Source organism: Ranitomeya imitator, chromosome 7, assembly GCF_032444005.1.
Source record: "Ranitomeya imitator isolate aRanImi1 chromosome 7, aRanImi1.pri, whole genome shotgun sequence".
Classification (NCBI taxonomy): domain Eukaryota; kingdom Metazoa; phylum Chordata; class Amphibia; order Anura; family Dendrobatidae; genus Ranitomeya; species Ranitomeya imitator.
This window is the reverse complement of record NC_091288.1, coordinates 87,556,629-87,569,286: the sequence shown is the minus strand read 5'-3', so window position 1 is coordinate 87,569,286 and position 12,658 is coordinate 87,556,629. Positions and strand designations below refer to the sequence as shown.

Sequence of the window (12,658 nt, the reverse complement as noted above, 5' to 3'; positions counted from 1 at the left end):
TTATTAGCCCCTGCTTGAATATGCGATCATCCGATAGCTTATGCTATATGCAGTGATGCCCTAGTATTGCTGCATATAGCAGATTCTTTGAATCTCTGCCACAGGCAGGGTTTCATCTTCGATTTTGGGGGTGACAGGTTCCCTTTAAAAAAAAAAAAGTAACAGGGGAAAATGTAAAATAATAGTAATAAAAAAACAATACTCACCTGGGAAAGCAACCTCCATTCTTGAACTGCACGCAAGCGAAGATGTTGCCTACATCTACATGACCACTGCAGCCAATCATACACACAGGCATTGCTACTGAGATAATAGTAATAATAATTTTATTTATATAGCGCCAACATATTCTGCAGCGCTTTACAATCATAGAGGGGATTTGTACAGTCAATAGACATTACAGCATAACAATAATCACAGTTCAAAACAGATACCAAGAGGAGTGAGGGCCCTGCTCGCAAGCTTACAAACTATTATTATTATTTATTATTATTATAGTGCCATTTAATCCATGGCGCTTTACATGTGAGGAGGGGTATACATAATAAAAACAGGTACAATAATCTTGAACAATACAAGTCACAACTGGTACAGGAGGAGAGAGGACCCTGCCCGTGAAGGCTCACAATCTACAAGGGATGGGTGAGGATACTCTAGGTAAGGATAGAGCTGGTCGTGCAGTGGTTTGGTCGATCGGTGATTACTGCAGGTTGTAGGCTTTCCAGAAGAGGTAGGTCTTCAGGTTCTTTTTGAAGGTTTCGATGGTAGGTGAGAGTCTGATATGTTGTGGTAGAGTGTTCCAGAGTAGGGGGATGCATGGGAGAAATCTTGTATGCAATTGTGGGAAGAGGAGATAAGAGGGGAGTAGAGAAGGAGATCTTGTGAGAATTGGAGGTTGCGTGCATGAAAATTCCAGGAGATGAGGTCACAGATGTATGGAGGAGACAGGTTGTGGATGGCTTTGTATGTCATGGTTAGGCTTTTGTACTGGAGCCTCTGGGTAATGGGGAGCCAGTGAAGGGATTGACAGAGGGGAGAGGCCGGGGAATAGCGGGGGGACAGGTGGATTAGTCAGGCAGCTGAGTTTAGAATAGATTGGAGGGGTGCGCGAGTGTTCAAGGGGAGGCCACAGAGCAGGAGGTTACAGTAGTCAAGGCTGGAGATGATAAGGGCATGGACTAGGGTTTTTGCAGATTCTTGGTTTAGGAATGTACGGATCCGTGAAATATTTTTGAGTTGAAGGCGGCAGGAAGTGGAAAGGGGTTGGATATGCGGTTTGAAGGACAGATCAGTGTTAAGGATCACCCCGAGACAGCGAGCTTGTGGGACTGGGGAGAGTGGGCAGCTGTTTACTGTAATGGATAGGTTTGTTGAAGGGGTCGCGTGAGATGGGGTAAAGACAATGAATTCTGTTTTGTCCATGTTAAGTTTTAGAAATCTAGTGGAGAAGAAGGAAGAAATAGTGGATAGACATTGAGGGATTCTGGTTAGTAGGGTGGTGATATCTGGTCCAGAGATGTAGATCTGTTTGTCATCAGCATAGAGATGATACTGAAAACCGTGAGATTCTATGAGCTGTCCCAAGCCAAAAAGGGAGAAATTCGGCTATTGCTAAGTGGTCTCCTGAAGTTGAGACGGCCTTCCAGGAACTGAAGCTAGTCCTGTATAAACAGCCCGTGTTGGTGGCAGCAGATTTCTCTAAAGAGTTTATTGACCAGACGTACACAACAGATGTCGGGCTGCGTGCTGTCCTGTCACAAGAGGTGAACAGGGAAGAGCACCCCATAATGTATTTGTCGGACACTGTCATCCTGCAGAAGAATTACTCCATAGTGGAGAAGGAATATTTGGCCAACAAGTGGACCTTGGACACTCTAAGATACTACCTCTTAAGCAGGAAATTCAGGCTAGTGTCAGACCATGCCTCACTGAGGTTGATGAGAAAGAAGGGGAACAATGACCGAGAGAAAGTGGTTCCTTGCACTTCAGGATTTTAGCTTCCATGAAGAGCATAGACCCAGAAAACTGCATGAGAATGCTGACACACTGTGGAGGGTCCACTGTTTGATGGCAGAAGGTGCCAAGCCCCCTGACTTAGGGCAGTGGGGGGTATGTAAGATGGCTAACACCCGCAAATCATACGACTGACAGGGACTCGAACATAATATACAAGCACTGCCAGATGCTCCGATAACACCCGAGCATGCTCGGATAGGACATTATCCGAGCATGTTCACTCATCACTAGTGTGTACCTCAAACGCATCCGGGTGAGTAGAAATCCTACAGTGTATTATATATTTATATGTAAACCCTCTTCATATGTACAACACCCTGAAATGAATAAAAATATATAATAATGAAATAATATTTGTAGCCATCCAGCTTTTTCAGTTCTGGGATAATTGTATAATTATGTGATCTTTATGTCAGGTAAAAATGCTCTTTAAGAAAATGTAAAAACAATATCCTTGTTCACCATAAAGGCAAAACTCCTGTTTCCTGTGGATGTCACGTGTCTCTTCTGTCATTCTCCAGCACTTGAAGCTGTCAGCGTTACCGGTGTAAGGATTGATCTACTGTGTGCTAACCCTGCAGGTCTGTGAGTATGTACTATGAAATACATGGGGTCTTTGTAGTGTGTACTATTCACCTCTTATCTAAAGAGCATGTGGTTATTCTGACTGCTGCTAGCACACAGCAGGGCGATAGCTGATAAGTGATACTTTTGCACAGTCACTTGCTACGGGTTGTTTACACACTGTTATATTGTACTTATTATACAAAGTTTTGTTCTAATGATTTCTCTATACCATGGTAATAATTCCTTTATGACTGTTTGTTATTCAGTCTTATGGTGGTTATGACGTAAAAAATGACTGATATGATGAATGATAGCAGTGCCACCACATTCTACAAGAAAGCGTATGTGTTAAAATATATATTCAGGACAGGGTCCTCTCTCCTCCTGTACCTGTCGTGACTTGTATTGATTAACATTATTATACTTGGTTTTTATTATGTATACCCCTCCTCACAAGTAAAGTGCCATGGAATAAATGGAGGTGTAATAATAAATAATAATAATAATAATAATAATAATAAACTATGAACCATTGTACGCTGACTGTGGAACAATCAGTTGTATACCAAAGGCAAAAAAAAAATCCTAAACTAAAGATCATGATTTAAAATGTAACTTTTATTCTCTACTGTTACAAAGTAGGGAATATCGCACTAAGTAGTTAAAACCACACCGCCATTGGTTATGGCCATCTCTAATAGGATATGTGAACCTTGTATTACTAGTTTTACGGTAATTGACATAATCCCAATCCAGATTAGTATTAGTGGATTCAAATTGCTAAGCACTGTGCAGCTGCAGCCCACCACTGCTATATAAATGTCAATCTAAATTTACCATCACATATGGTATTTTAAAATGTCAGCTGTTCGCCTCCCCAATTATTCATATTAATTAGTGAATACAAGTTTATATTTATTCACAACGAATGTCAGTGACATCGTATCGTATATTGGTATATACAGTTTCATTCATTTTTTGCATTCAGGTGGCACAACAAGGTGTGAATAATTTTGGTGCATTTTTGGGATAATTAATGTTTTTATTTGTTATAATGTAATTATAGTTCAAGAACTTTGATTTAGCATACAGGGAGATGAAGAGCAATGAAACCGCATGATGTAAAGAAAATCATGCAATAGAGATTAAAGGGTTTGTCCAGCTTTCAAAAAAATATCTATCGGAGGCAGAGATTGTAAAAGAAAAAGAGAGATTTACTGAGTATGACTCACGTGGCTCCAATGGTGGCTGCTTCAGTGGTATAGGTCAGGACAGGAAGGGATTAGCCTTACCTGGCCACTGAGGCATCCGAACTTCAGAGAGATGACGTCCTATTTTTTTTTTGCACAGAATTCTAGATAGCATTTCCAGTTTTAAAAGACTGCATCCTGTCAAAATATTTGAACAGGTTTCTCAGGGGCACGGGGAAGTAAAGGAAAGCGAGTCTTTTTCAGTAATCCAGCCTCATCAGGTCTAATAGATCTATTTTATAATGTAAACCGTTTGCCTTGTTAAATCTGGTGTCAGATCACCAGTAAAACACTTAAACCCTGATTCATTAAGGTGTTTTCAGTTTTCTGGTTTAAAAAAAATCTTTATTTGTTGCAATTTTTTTGCAACTCAGAAATTGTGGAAGTCCTGGCTGAGTGTGTGAGCTTGTGCTGTGAGGGTCTTATACCCATGGAGGATGCAAGTAACTGTTGTAGGTTTTCCAGGACCAGATGTTTCACTGTTCAATGAAGAAGACACCATTCAAAAATAAACTCTTTAATGAGCGGCAACTTGATAAGGGTTATATACAAGGGGTAGTGGGTACACTGTCTTGTGAATATTTCCTTTGCAACTCGAAGCATTTTCCACAATAATGCCCTCTATGGCCACTATTTTGCACTACTTCCCCACAACCCAGCTTTAATGTTACCGTCCTGATTAACAAGTGACATTTACTTGCTCTGAGGTTCTGTGTCCTCTTTCAGATAATGCTGATGATCTGAAACTCCCGCCCGGGACACTTTGCTCATCCCACGTACTCAGTCTTACTTTATGATCATTACTGTCCAGCTTTATAAGCTTGGGTGAGTCTCATGGCTAGGCATCCGTTCCTGGGACCTGTTTCTGGAATATCATACCGCTTCTCAATCACTTATGCTCCAGATCTCGCTATCCCTTTTTTTTCAGTCTCCTCTCACTTAAAGTCACCCCAAAATGCAGCATTGCTCACCTTGGACCTTTTGGACCACTCACTGTGCACTTTAGGCCCTATATGACTCCCTGACAGGAAATTGTCACTTCCCCTGTAATTCATCCCCTCCCACTCTGGGCTAGTCCCAAACATTAACCAACTACCAGTATGGTCAAACTACACATATTACTAACATCATATCACATAACATTATATATTACATTTCACTTTACACCAAACAACAGTATACTTGTTTCTTCAGATGGAAACGTGGGCAGCATATCCATATCCTTACATAAACAGACCACATACAGTACAGACCAAAAGTTTGGACACACCTCATTTAAAGATTTTTCTGTATTTTCATGACTATGAAAATTGTAAATTCACACTGAAGGCTGTTGTGAATTCTGTGGCCAAGCTCCCTCCTGTGGTCGTGAGTGGTACTGCGGCTGGTTCTGTCTATAAGCTTCCTTTGGTGGATGAGAATGGTACTGCGGCTTCTGAGTTTCCTTCCTCAGGTGATGAGGTTGTCGTTAGGTGCTACTCTATTTAACTCCACCTGGTGCTTTGATCCTGGCCTCCAGTCAATGTTCTAGTATTGGTCTTGCTTCCTCCTAGATCGTTCCTGTGGCCTCTCTATCCTGCATAAGCTAAGTTCTGCTTGTGTTATTTTTGTTTGCTATATTTTCTGTCCAGCTTGCTATATTGGTTTTTCTTGCTTGCTGGAAGCTCTGAGACGCAGAGGGAGCACCTCCGTACCGTTAGTCGGTGCGGAGGGTCTTTTTGCCCCTCTGCGTGGTTTTTTGTAGGTTTTTGTGTTGACCGCAAAGCTATCTTTCCTATCCTCGGTCTATTCAGTAAGTCGGGCCTCACTTTGCTAAATCTATTTCATCTCTGTGTTTGTATTTCATCTTTACTCACAGTCATTATATGTGGGGGGCTGCCTTTTCCTTTGGGGAATTTCTCTGAGGCAAGGTAGGCTTATTTTTCTATCTTCGGGCTAGTTAGTTTCTCAGGCTGTGCCGAGTTGCATAGGGAGCGTTAGGCGCAATCCACGGCTACCTCTAGTGTGGTTGTTAGGATTAGGGATTGCGGTCAGCAGAGTTTCCACGTCTCAGAGCTCGTCCTATGTTTTTGGTAAATGTCAGGTCACCTTGTGTGCTCTGAACTTCAAGGTCCATTGTGGTTCCGAATTACCTGTTCATAACAGTACTGGAGGCCCAAAGTACTAATGCTTCTCAATAGAGGGAAAAGAGAAGTTCTCATTTTTTTTCTTTGCACTGTGTTCTGTCTTTCTTTTCCCCTTTACATCAGGGTGGTTCAGAACACAGGTGTGGACATGGACATTCAGGGTCTGTCCTCTTTGATGGATAATCTCACTATAAGAGTACAGAACATTCAAGATTTAGTGGTTCAGAATCCTATGTTAGAACCTAAAATTCCTATTCCTGAGTTATTTTTTGGAGATAGAGCTAAGTTTTTGAATTTTAAAAATAATTGTAAACTGTTTCTGGCTTTGAACCCCTTCTACTCTGGTGACCCAGTTCAACAAGTTAAAATCATTATTTCTTTATTACGTGGCGACCCTCAAGACTGGGCATTTTCCCTTGCGCCAGGAGATCCTGCATTATATAATATTGATGCGTTTTTTCTGGCGCTCGGATTGCTGTACGACGAACCTAATTCAGTGGATCAGGCAGAGAAAAATTTGCTGGCTCTGTGTCAGGGTCAGGATAAGATAGAGATTTATTGTCAGAAGTTTAGAAAGTGGTCCGTGCTCACTCAATGGAATGAATGTGCGCTGGCAGCTATTTTCAGAAAGGGTCTCTCTGAAGCCCTTAAGGATGTCATGGTGGGATTTCATATGCCTGCTGGTCTGAATGAGTCGATGTCTTTGGCCATTCAGATCGGTCGACGCTTGCGCGAGCGTAAATCTGTGCACCATTTGGCGGTATTATCTGAGCATAAACCTGAGCCTATGCAGTGCGATAGGACTTTGACCAGAGCTGAAAGGCAAGAACACAGACGTCAGAATGGGCTGTGTTTCTACTGTGGTGATTCCACTCATGCTATCTCCGATTGTCCTAAGCGCACTAAGCGGTTCGCTAGGTCTGCCACCATTGGTACGGTACAGTCGAAATTTCTTTTGTCCATTACTTTGATCTGCTCTTTGTCTTCCTATTCTGTCATGGCATTTGTGGATTCAGGCGCTGCCCTGAATTTGATGGACTTGGAGTTTGCTAGGCGCTGTGGGTTTGTCTTGGAGCCCTTGCAGTGTCCTATTCCATTGAGAGGAATTGATGCTACGCCTTTGGCCAAGAATAAGCCTCAGTATTGGACCCAGCTGACCATGTGCATGGCTCCTGCGCACTAGGAGGATATTCGCTTTCTGGTGTTGCATAATCTGCATGATGTGGTCGTGTTGGGGTTGCCATGGCTACAAGTCCATAACCCAGTATTAGATTGGAAATCAATGTCTGTGTCCAGCTGGGGTTGTCAGGGGGTACATGGTGATGTTCCATTTCTGTCTATCTCATCATCCACCCCTTCTGAGGTCCCAGAGTTCTTGTCTGATTACCGGGATGTATTCGATGAGCCCAAGTCCAATGCCCTACCTCCGCATAGGGATTGTGATTGTGCTATCGATTTGATTCCTGGTAGTAAGTTTCCTAAGGGTCGACTGTTTAATTTATCTGTACCTGAGCACGCCGCTATGCGGAGTTACTTGAAGGAGTCTTTGGAGAAGGGTCATATTCGCCTGTCATCGTCGCCATTGGGAGCGGGTTTCTTTTTTGTGGCCAAGAAGGATGGTTCGCTGAGACCTTGTATTGATTACCGCCTTCTAAATAAAATCACGGTCAAATTTCAGTACTCCTTGCCGCTGCTGTCTGATTTGTTTGCTCGGATTAAGGGGGCTAGTTGGTTCACCAAGATAGATCTTCGTGGTGCGTATAATCTTGTGCGTATCAAACGGGGCGATGAATGGAAAACAGCATTTAATACGCCCGAAGGCCATTTTGAGTACCTGGTTATGCCATTCGGACTTTCTAATGCTCCATCAGTGTTTCAGGCCTTTATGCATGACATCTTCCGAGAGTACCTGGATAAATTCCTGATTGTATACTTGGATGATATTTTGGTCTTCTCGGATGATTGGGAGTCTCATGTGAAGCAGGTCAGAATGGTGTTCCAGGTCCTGCGTGCTAATTCTTTGTTTGTGAAGGGGTCAAAGTGTCTCTTTGGTGTTCAAAGGATTTCATTTTTGGGGTTCATTTTTTCTCCTTCTACTATCGAGATGGACCCTGTTAAAGTTCAGGCCATTTATGATTGGACTCAGCCAACATCTCTGAAGAGTCTGCAGAAGTTCCTGGGCTTTGCTAATTTTTATCGTCGCTTCATCGCTAATTTTTCTAGCATTGCTAAACCGTTGACTGATTTAACCAAGAAGGGTGCTGATGTGGTCAATTGGTCTTCTGCTGCTGTGTAAGCTTTTCAGGAGTTGAAGCGTCGTTTTTCTTCTGCCCCTGTGTTGTGCCAACCAGATGTTTCGCTTCCGTTCCAGGTCGAGGTTGATGCTTCCGAAATTGGAGCAGGGGCTGTTTTGTCGCAGAGAAGTTCTGATTGCTCGGTGATGAAACCATGCGCCTTCTTTTCCAGGAAATTTTCGCCTGCTGAGCAAAATTATGATGTTGGCAATCGAGAGTTGCTAGCCATGAAGTGGGCATTCGAGGAGTGGCGTCATTGGCTTGAAGGAGCTAAGCATCGCGTGGTGGTCTTGACTGATCACAAAAACTTGACTTATCTCGAGTCTGCCAAACGGTTGAATCCTAGACAGGCTCGTTGGTCGCTGTTTTTCTCCCATTTTGACTTTGTGGTTTCGTACCTTCCGGGCTCTAAAAATGTGAAGGCGCATGCCCTGTCTAGGAGTTTTGTGCCCGATTCTCCGTGTTTGTCTGAGCCAGCGGGTATTCTCAAAGAGGGGGTAATTTTGTCTGCCATCTCCCCTGATTTGCGGCGGGTGCTGCAAAAATTTCAGGCTAATAGACCTGACCGTTGCCCAGCGGAGAAACTGTTTGTCCCTGATAGGTGGACGAATAAAGTTATCTCTGAGGTTCATTGTTCGGTATTGGCTGGTCATCCTGGAATCTTTGGTACCAGAGATTTGGTGGCTAGATCCTTTTGGTGGCCGTCTCTGTCGCGGGATGTGCGTTCTTTTGTGCAGTCCTGTGGGATTTGTGCTCGGGCTAAGCCCTGCTGTTCTCGTGCCAGTGGGTTGCTTTTGCCCTTGCCGGTCCCGAAGAGGCCTTGGATGCATATCTCAATGGATTTTATTTCGGATCTCCCTGTCTCAAAGAATGTCGGTCATTTGGGTGGTTTGTGATCGCTTCTCTAAGATGGTCCATTTGGTGCCCTTGTCTAAATTGCCTTCCTCCTCTGATTTGGTGCCATTGTTTTTTCAGCATGTGGTTCGTTTACATGGCATTCCAGAGAACATCGTTTCTGACAGAGGTTCCCAGTTTGTTTCGAGGTTTTGGCGAGCCTTTTGTGCTAGGATGGGCATTGATTTGTCTTTTTCCTCGGCTTTCCATCCTCAGACAAATGGCCAGACTGAACGAACCAATCAGACCTTGGAAACATATCTGAGATGTTTTGTTTCTGCTGATCAGGATGATTGGGTGTCCTTTTTGCCTTTGGCTGAGTTTGCCCTTAATAATCGGGCCAGCTCGGCTACTTTGGTTTCGCCGTTTTTCTGCAATTCTGGGTTCCACCCTTGTTTCTCTTCAGGGCAGGTCGAGTCTTCGGACTGTCCTGGTGTGGATACTGTGGTGGATAGGTTGCAGCAGATTTGGACTCATGTAGTGGACAATCTGACTTTGTCCCAGGAGAAGGCTCAACGTTTTGCTAACCGCAGGCGCTGTGTGGGTCCCCGACTTCGTGTTGGGGATTTGGTTTGGTTGTCATCTCGTTATATTCCTATGAAGGTTTCCTCTCCTAAATTTAAGCCTCGTTTCATTGGTCCATATAGGATTTCTGAGGTTCTTAATCCTGTGTCTTTTCGTTTGACTCTTCCGGCTGTCCATGCTGCCGATCTGGTTCGTGCCTTTCATGTGGCTCATCCTGGTTGGCCTGGGGGCTCTGGTGAGGGTTTGGTGACCCCTCCTCAAGGGGGGGGTACTGTTGTGAATTCTGTGGCCAAGCTCCCTCCTGTGGTCGTGAGTGGTACTGCGGCTGGTTCTGTCTATAAGCTTCCTTTGGTGGATGAGAGTGGTACTGCGGCTTCTGAGTTTCCTTCCTCAGGTGATGAGGTTAAGTCATTAGGTGCTGCTCTATTTAACTCCACCTGGTGCTTTGATCCTGGCCTCCAGTCAATGTTCTAGTATTGGTCTTGCTTCCTCCTGGATCGTTCCTGTGGCCTCTCTATCCTGCATAAGCTAAGTTCTGCTTGTGTTATTTTTGTTTGCTATATTTTCTGTCCAGCTTGCTATATTGGTTTTTCTTGCTTGCTGGTAGCTCTGAGACGCAGAGGGAGCACCTCCGTACCGTTAGTCGGTGCGGAGGGTCTTTTTGCCCCTCTGCGTGGTTGTTTGTAGGTTTTTGTGTTGACCGCAAAGCTATCTTTCCTATCCTCGGTCTATTCAGTAAGTCGGGCCTCACTTTGCTAAATCTATTTCATCTCTGTGTTTGTATTTCATCTTTACTCACAGTCATTATATGTGGGGGGCTGCCTTTTCCTTTGGGGAATTTCTCTGAGGCAAGGTAGGCTTATTTTTCTATCTTCGGGCTAGTTAGTTTCTCAGGCTGTGCCGAGTTGCATAGGGAGCGTTAGGCGCAATCCACGGCTACCTCTAGTGTGGTTGTTAGGATTAGGGATTGCGGTCAGCAGAGTTTCCACGTCTCAGAGCTCGTCCTATGTTTTTGGTAAATGTCAGGTCACCTTGTGTGCTCTGAACTTCAAGGTCCATTGTGGTTCTGAATTACCTGTTCATAACAGAAGGCATCAAAACTATGAATTAACACAGGTGGAATTATATACTTAACAAAAAAGTGTGAAACAACTGAAAATATGTCTTATATTCTAGGTTCTTCAAAGTAGCCACCTTTTGCTTTGATGACTGCTTTGCACACTCTTGGCATTCTCTTGATGAGCTTCAAGAGGTAGTCACCGGAAATGGTCTTCCAACAATCTTGAAGGAGTTCCCAGAGATGCTTAGCACTTGTTGGCCATTTTGCCTGCATTCAGCTCACCCAAAACCATCTCGATTGGGTTCAGGTCTGGTGACTGTGGAGGCCAGGTCATCTGGCGTAGCACCCCATCACTCTCCTTCTTGGTCAAATAGCCCTTACACAGCCAGGAGGTGTGTTTGGGGTCATTGTCCTGTTGAAAAATAAATGATGGTCCAACTAAACAATAGCAAGGGGGGGCGTGGCTATGTAACTGAGGAGGAAAGACGCACCTTATGTGAGCTCCAGCAATCCTGAACTTATCCTGCCACTTGGACCCTTAATTAACGCACTGTACCGGCTGGTACTGATACCGCATAGTCTCAGGAACCCAGCGAGCCCTCCGGACGGCTGCGGTGAGGATCTGAGACGAAGGAGCGGCGGTGGCCTGGACGGGCGGCAGACTCCACATGCAGCGGCGGCCATCTTGTGAGTGCGCGCGCTGAGGAGACCAGACACAGCGCCGGCTCTTCCTGGTGCCGGGCGTCCTCCCTTTTGGAAGCGGCGCTCCCCGAATACAGCGGTGATCGCTGGAGAGTACCGGTGAGCGGGGGCAGAAGGACCGGAGGTGGACGGCGGTACATCAATACAGCGCGCACCCTGACAGTGGGGGAAGCGGCGCTCTCAGCCTCATCTGCGGCGCAACTCAGGAGGTGAAAGATTAGCCTGACACAGCAAGGAGGTGGCACGGTGTGTGTGCCCTGAAATATTGGGCCCCGTGCCCCCTGCCATACAAGCACTCCTCCTGCCAGCGCCATAACTTTAGAGGGGTTAACCCTCCCCCCCCTCGCTCTGCTGTTCCCCCTGTGGAGCCTGTAGATCTGCTCTAACATACAGAGCCTGGGTGCATATTAAAACTGCTGCATATAACGCTCTCAATATCTCAGCTGCCCATCTAGTGGTCTCTCTGGAATACAATCCTACATTTAACTCTGCTGTGACTGGATCTGGAGAGTGCACTGTTTACACATATAACTGTAATTAACCAGTGGAGCCCTCTAGCTGCCTGCCATGCATCACTCTAAGGGAACAGGGGCTGCTGATAAACTAAGGAAGTATGCCAGGGAGGATCCTTCTGATAGTACACGCACTCTCAGAAATAATCCTGCACAAACCCAACGTAAAAATCGTCTTTCTGATAGTAATGAGGAGGGAGAACAAGATGAACTGACTCTTAAACAGGCGTCAGAGCAGCTAATGCAAGCTATATCCCTCACTAGATCATCTCTCACAGAAAACATTGAGGACGTGCATACTGAGGTGGGTCGACTGCGGCATGATATGCAAGCTATGAGAGGGCGTATTTCGGAGGTTGAAACAAGAGTGTCTCATATAGAGGATACCATCACCCCTATGGATGCTAAGTTGACAAAAGCCGCTGGCTCAGTAAATGCCTGGAAACAAAAGGCAGATGACTTGGAAAACAGACTGCGTCGTAATAATATCCGAATTATTGGTCTGCCGGAACGTTCGGAGGGTCAGCAACCCGAACAATTTCTAGAGGACTGGCTTAAGGCCTCCCTGGGGGAAGAATTTTCTTCAACTTTTGCAGTGGAGGGAGCCCATAGGGTCCCAACAAGACCTCTTCCCCCTGGAACTCCACCCCGACCCTTCCTGGCACGTCTTCTCAACTGTAGAGACAGAGATGCTATTCTTCGTCTGGCGCGG

The 12,658-nt window shown here is 45.0% G+C and overlaps 1 protein-coding gene across 2 annotated transcripts in view; it reads left to right on the top strand.

The window, feature by feature from the left end:
• Window positions 1–12,658, top strand: part of LOC138644786 (caspase-8-like) — an 84,202-nt gene that overhangs the window by 32,151 nt on the left and 39,393 nt on the right. The window contains exon 1 of one of the 2 annotated variants that reach the window (XM_069733596.1): window positions 2,492–2,597. The exons of the other annotated variant lie outside the window; for it this stretch is intronic. The gene's annotated coding sequence lies outside the window, so the exon portion shown is untranslated. Of the gene's footprint in view, window positions 1–2,491; window positions 2,598–12,658 lie in introns of those variants that run through there. 2 annotated transcript variants of the gene reach the window in all.